Consider the following 7,359-nt stretch of genomic DNA (forward strand, 5'->3'; position numbering starts at 1 on the left):
CTAGTGACTCGGTCACGTAGGCATGCCACGTGACCAATGAGTCACTTAAGCCAAGAGCATGCGCAGAGAACTGATGGAAAAGTACTGAGCTGTTATGGGTGGGTATAAAAAGGTTGGGCGCACCACGCTCTGGGTCCAGACTGCTCTGTACCCGTTTTGCAAAATGATTAATAAAACATTGTCGGCTCCACTGTTGCCTGCCTGGCCTCTCATTTAACCAGAAGCAAGAACTTTTTCTAACAACTGCAAAAGCAGTGGCCTGGAACTCCTTGCATTTGTGGGTATGCCCTTCCCTTGATCTTGATGGGCCTCGACCATGTAGCCTGGAGTTATCAACAAAAGATTCAAAGTTGGATTCTCTATGGGTGTGGGTTGTTTAGGCCTTTCAAGAAGTTATCCCTTGATTGCCTGATGGGTTCATTCCAGGAATCATTCCCTTTCCATGTCCGGGGTTGGAACCCCATGAAAGGATTGTCTGGGTTATGTACCCAGGAATCCAGAGTCCTTCCTTTGGGTTCAGAACCGTGGATATGGCAATGGAGAAACCACATTGATGAGGATCTCAGTCACGGTAGTAGTGTTTAGCTTTGGACTGTTCTGGAATTACATAGAGCCTATAGCTACTGACCATCGGCTGTATGATTTCTGAAGAGTGTAACCATTAAGTTTTTGCCATGGGATTCCCTGCAATAAAGAAATCTCACTGATTTGGGTGTCTGGTGTCAGATTGCCTGAGCATGTGCGCTGGGGGAATCGGGAAACCTGACCATTAGGCAAATTTGTGGAGGAGAAGGCTATCAAGGCTACTAGTCCTGATGGCTCTGTGCTGCCTCCAGGCTCAGAGGCAGGATGCCAATGTACACCAATTGCTGCGGAACCTGAGTGGGAGGGTGCTGTTGTGTCCTACTTCCCATGCACATCGGTTGCTGGCCACTGTGCTGGACAAGACAGGCCTTTGGTCTGATCTACTATGGCTCTTCCTATGTTCTTAAGTTCTCCCATGCTCTAGGGCTAACCTTCATTTTTAGACTAGGCTCCCCTCCAATACCACCATGCAAACTGGAGTTTGCATTCTTGACAGATTCAAAGGAATTTCATTTTATAACTTCACATGTTCCAAGGGTTCCAGTGCTGAACCTTGGTGAGCTGGGGCTGAAAGGGAGCTCTACTTACAAGGTGTGGTGGTTGTTTTTTCTAACGGCATCAGTATTGCCTTGCTGGATCAGCTGAAAGGTACTTCTGACCCAGCACTCTGTCTCTAGTAGTAGCAAATCAAATGCCTCCAAGGAAGCAGCTATCCCGTTATTTCCCCTCTCTGCCTTGGGACTCAGGTATACTGCCTCTGAATATGGTGATTCCATTTAGTCACTGATAGACTAATCCTTCACAAATTTATTGAATATCTTTGTAAAGCTAGTGGCCATAACCACATCTTATGACAATGAATTCTGTAATGTACATTTGTCTTAGGTGAAAAATAAATTCCTTTTGATTACTCTGAGTCAACAGGGCCAATGGCCCTGTTTTTCCTGGTATTTTTAGAGAGAATATAACCTTTCTCTGTGTGCTCTATTCACACCAGTGATGGTTTCATAAAGCATAACCCCAACTTCTTCATAACACCAACTTCTTCTGAGTCCAGTCATTTGGGCTGTCTTTTCAAAAAGTACCTTCTCCAGCTCTGGTGCACCTTTTTGAAGTGTGAGTGACCAGAAATTCACAAGATATCCTAAATGTGGGCATTATCTGGCAAATGCTGATGAACCTGAAAACCATCTAGAGTGAAAAGGGGAAAAAACACACCCAGATGTTGCTGCCTCTTTGGTTACTGGACACCAAGCCTGGGTGGGGTGTGCTTTTCTCTCCCCGCTCCCACAATGGCTTTCCTAGGAGATGACCTTTACATCATGTTTCCACCATGCCCACATGAGGGGCTTCTAAGAAGAGGCCCACAACTCCCCTCCCCAAATCCCTGTTTATTAATAGAGTGACATCAAACCTTTCCTCGAAATGTCACAGATGGGAAGATCTCTGAGCAGGGTTGCATAAGCCCCTGTGGGTGTGTTACCAAGATGTCAACAAATGATCAGTTGTAGACAGCACACTTAGGGTCTATAGTAGGCATAGCCTACATCACAGCACAGAGAACAAAAATCCTGAAGATTCTTATACTTTGAGCTTTCTGTTCTTTTTTTCAAAAGCATGGACATTTCTAGCCCTCATTGTGATATGCTAGGGACCTAAAAATTCATCTTGTTTTCACCCAGTCTGCTCAATATTATCAGAAGAAAGCCTTAGAGGGCGCAGGATTTCTCACTCCTAGTCTCTCTGCCCCAGAGCTATTTCCACTGATCTGCAGGCCGGATGACAGCTCACCTCCTCAGTATCCAAAGGAGCATCTGCATCGTCTTCAGCCCTCAGCCACACTCTTTCCAGTCCTGGTGCTCTTCGCAGGTGGAAGCATGGCCAGATTCAACTAAGGGGGCTGCAGCCCCCAGCTCACCATGTCAGGGGCCCTACTAGCTGGCCCAGATCCCGTTTTCAGATCGAAAAGGGCACGTCACTAGCCCTTGTAGAACCCGAGATATATGAGACAACACTGAGGCACTACTTAGACCAACTGTTTTGTGAGAAACGAGTCAGCTACCACCTTTCCGTATATTTAGTCAGTAAAGTCAAAGGTATGATTAACCATTTGTAAGCAGTGTTGGTTATAGAGATAAATGCAGAGTGACCATTGTCTTCAGAAGGGACTCCCTGATTCATTTTGAACCCATTTTTAGTCTACCGTCATGGAGCAGTGATTACTGCCAATAGAAAACAATTGAGAAATCCAGAATTTCAGCAGTGTATCCAACCCCAAACAACAGGTAGCAGCAATGACAGGAGTTCATGTTTTTTTCTAGGTTAGGTCCTATTTCATAGACATTTTTAATAATGTTACAGAGTTTGTAAATTTTACTGAGTTTTAGAAATTACCCTGCCAATACAAATAAAGCCCATTATTATGCCCATCTTGTGCGGGGTGGGTGTGGCACTGTGACTGAGCATGGGTTACATCTGCATTGCAAAGTAGCGCATTGTTATGTCCATATTTCTGGGAAGAAGAAGGAGTAGTATGTGGCACCCCTCCACTGTTGCTATGTAGTCTGCTGGTTTGGGGGTGTTTTTAAGGAAATATAGTTGGGGACCTGTGAAGTTAAGGGCTATACAACAGGGAGGGAGGAGAAATTTAGGCTGCAGTGATATGCACACTTACCTGAGATTAAGATTAAGTGGAACTTTTTCTAAGTAGATATGCATAGGATTGTGTTGAAAGGCTGCAATCCTGTATATCAGGGGTCCCCAACTTTTTTGGACCTGTGAGCACATTTGGGAATTTGAGATACTGCTGTGGGCACCACCACAAAATGCCTAATCAGTGGGTCACCACTTTGGTGTCTACCTTTCACATCTATGGATCTTAACTTACGTCTTATTCAGCAAAAACTTTTGCTTCTTATCTACTGGACACCACAACATCTACATCTCTTTAATAAGGGATTGTCTAATTCAGCTAATTCCTGGCAGTGCAATACAGCTAACGCTTCTTTTAAACATATGTTTTGGCAATGTCCAGTAGTTGCTTCTTTTTGCGGGGAGGTTATTACACAGAAAAATTTTGTACTGGAACAGTCTTTAATATTCACTGATGTACACACGCTCTTTTAAATTATTTATCTGCTTCATGGAAATTAACAAATGGTCAGTGTAAATGGATTCTCTGCACCCTTTTGACAGCTAAAAGACTAATATTACAACATGGAAAGGGTAAACACTCACCTCATATAATACAATGGACTGAGGACCTTACAACACTTTCAGTATTTAAATGCATACTTATTTGGATATTTGCAGCCCATGTATTATTGCTAGAAATGTGTATACATGTCATACAAATCCATGTATGTATATTTTTTAAAATGGGAAAAATAAAACAGAAAATTTTTAAAATTTAAAACATTTGGGTGTCCACGTCGGGGACTCATGGTCCACACTGAGGCCTCACAGGCACCATGGCGCTCATGGGTGCCATTTTGGGGACCCCTGCTATACATACCTGCCTGGGAGTAAGCCCCATTTAACTCAATGATACTTACTTCTGAGTATATATCTACAGGATTGCACTATTAATAAAGTTTGTGTTGATGTTCATGCAGAGGATTGAAGTATATGGACAGGGCAAATGAGAAGCCCTTTGATTGTTTTAGTGAGTTATAAGAGCAAGTGTCCATCTTCAGGATCTCGCTCCCTCCCCAGGGTCTCTATAAGATAAATTTCCTAGTGGGGTACTAGATTCATCTTATCTCTAGAGAGCATGCATATAAATGTGTATACACAGTAAGGCAAAGCTGGCCATTTTACATGCTGGGGAGGCTTATTTTGAACTGTTAATAATATAATGTAAGACAATGATGTGATCCAAGTATATTTGTTAGTTTTATTTGATTACACTTATATTCCGCCTTTCCTCCAGGAGCTAAAGTTCTCCCCATTTTTATTCTCACAACAACCCTGCGAGGTAAGTTAGAATGAGAGGTAGTGACTGGGCCAAGGTCATCCAGTGAAGAATGGGTGGGGGTGGGGGCATTTGCTGGTCCACTTCAGGCAGCAAAAAGTCTTTGGCCAGTCCTGTCTATGACAGACACTCTCTGACACTCTCGTCCGTCTCTCTCTCTCTCTCTCTCTCTCACTCCTGCCCTGTGTCGTGGTCGTATCTGAGACAGGGAAGCACGAAAGATGATGTCCACTAAGATATGACGTTTTTTAGAGTGTCTGCATTGTTGTTGAACATAAAATAACTTTTGTTGACTGTGCCCCCTGCACAACACACACACACACACACAGGCCATGCATGAATCTGGTGTTTGGGGCATAGCAGGGGGCTACCTACAGCCTGCAAGCCCCAGGCCCATCATGACCTCAGTCCAACCCTGGCTGGGAGCTGCAGCCATGAGCTTCACCTGTCTCCTCTGCTAGGTGCAGAGTCCGACCCAGCAGGTGGAGCTCCATGTTTGGGAGGTCCTCAGCCTAGGGATGGCGGAGAATTCTGCCACAGATTTCAGTGAGGCCAAATGCACTGGCATTCAGCCCCCTGAAATCCGTGGCGGAACGGCCTGCCCCCCCGCGCCCCCCATGGATTCCCCCTGGGACGAGGCTTACCTGGGGCAGATGTTCCAGACGGCAGCAGCTCCGGCGGTGGCTCCGGCAGCTGGTCTTTCGATCAGATGCCACAGCCACCATTTGCATCCTGGTCTTTGCCGTGATAGGCTACGTAAGTATTTACATAGCCTATCATGGCAAGCCAATCAAACCCCCCAAAAACAAACGGCGTACACAAATGGTGGCGGCTACGGTGGCTGCCATTTGCGTTCCCTATTTTTTGCTGTTTTAGCCTACATAAGTATTTACATAAGCTATTACAGCGGGAAAAAAAGGAATGCAAATAGCGCACACTACGCTATTTGCGTTCCCCTTCTTTTTCGCCATAATACCCTCTGTAAATATTGATGTAGACTAAAACAACGAAAAATAGGGAATGCAAATGGCGGCTGCTGTAGCCGCTGCCATTTGCATACGCCGTTTTGTTATTATTATTATTGGCTTGCCGTGATAGGCTATGTAAATACTTACGTAGCCTATCACGGCAGCCTAGCTGGACACAAATGGCGGCCGCTATGGCGGCCGCCATTTGCGTCCGCAGCAGCCCGTCCACAGCTGGAAATCCAGCTGCGGACAGCCCTGGCCGGCTGCTCCGCGGAGTCACCGCAGAGCGGAGCCAGCCAGGCAGGATTCCAGGGGGGAGGACCGTATTGCCTCCCCCCCGTCGAGGATGCCGGGGGGAGGGACGGAGCTCCTCCCCCCCACTGCAAAAAAATTCCACGAAAAGGTAAGTGAGTTTCTTACATCCCTACCTCAGCCACAGCTGCAATTCCCCCCCGGAGAGAGGAATCCAGTACAACAATCATGTTCATTCATTCATTTGTAATGTTTAAATATCGCTTTTCTCTTAAAAACACTTACAATTTTAAAAATGCATCATATCAAGCAATTAAAAATGCAAGAGGAAAAACCCAAGGGGAAAGTGTGAGAGCCAGCGTGGTGTAGTGGCAAGAGTGCTGGACTGGGAGTTGGGAGATCCGGGTTCTAGCCCCGACTCGGCCATGGAAGCTCACTGGGTGACTTTGGGCCAGTCACAGACTCTCAGCCCAACCCACCTCACAGGGTGGTTTTTGTGAGGATAAAATGGAGGAGGAGGAGGACTATGTACGCCGCCTTGGGTTCCTTATGGAGGAAAAAAGGCGGGATATAAATGTAATAAATAAATAAACAAACAAATAAAGTGCAAGAAAAACAACTTAATCACCAAGAAGAGACATAGCCTAAAATCAGGTAATATCAACACAAGCCAATAAAAGCAGCAGCCACAGACCATCAGCCTTGGAGACTAAGAAGGTCTTAACCTGTCGTCTAAGCAACGAAAGTTTTGTTGCCTCCCAAATCTACCTCAGGAGAATATTCCATAAGTGGGGTACCATTACTGAGAAGATGGTCAATACCAACACCTTCAATTGTGCCTGGAAACATTGGGAGCCAATGAAGCGCTTTTGAAACAGGTGACATAGGGTTAGGCCCCTCCCAATTAGCAGTCTAGTTGATGAATTCTGAACCAGCTGACATTTTTGAACAGTCTTCAAGGGCAGCCTTGACACATCGCAATAATCTAATCTGGATGTTACAAAAGTGTGGATAAATGTAGCCAGGCTATTTCTGTTTAGGAGGGGCTGCCAGTGGCACTCTAGCCTAAGTTGGTGAAAGGCACTTTGTGCCATGGTCACTACTTGAGCATCCAATGTAAGGATTAGATGTAACAGCATCCCCAAGGGGGAATGATCTTTTAAAGGAGAATACTGTCCCACCCAAAGTAAACTGAATATCACACCCCCAAACCATGGAACCATCAACTAAAGACATCTCTGTCTTGTCTGGACTGAGCTTCAGTTTATTAGCCTCATCCATTCAAGGCACCTGTCCCCCACTTCTTCTGCCCCTTCCTGGTTCAGATTAAAACAAGTAGTAGAACTGAGTGTCATCAGCATACTGACAGCATCTAACCCCAAACCCCATGCAATCTCCCCCAGCAGTTTCATGTAGATATTACATGGGGTACAAGATAGAAACTGTGAGAAACACTAGCGCAAGTACCATGGCAACATGGAGTCTTAATTGGTCCTGGATGTGTCTTTAGTTATGTCTGACAGTTCAAAGTTGTTTTTAGTTATATGATTTTGTGTATATTGTCTGTGTGCTTTTATGTAA

This window comes from Heloderma suspectum, chromosome 5 (genome assembly GCF_057233095.1).
Source record: "Heloderma suspectum isolate Gila_16-S chromosome 5, 16-S_ref, whole genome shotgun sequence".
In the NCBI taxonomy this organism is placed as follows: domain Eukaryota; kingdom Metazoa; phylum Chordata; class Lepidosauria; order Squamata; family Helodermatidae; genus Heloderma; species Heloderma suspectum.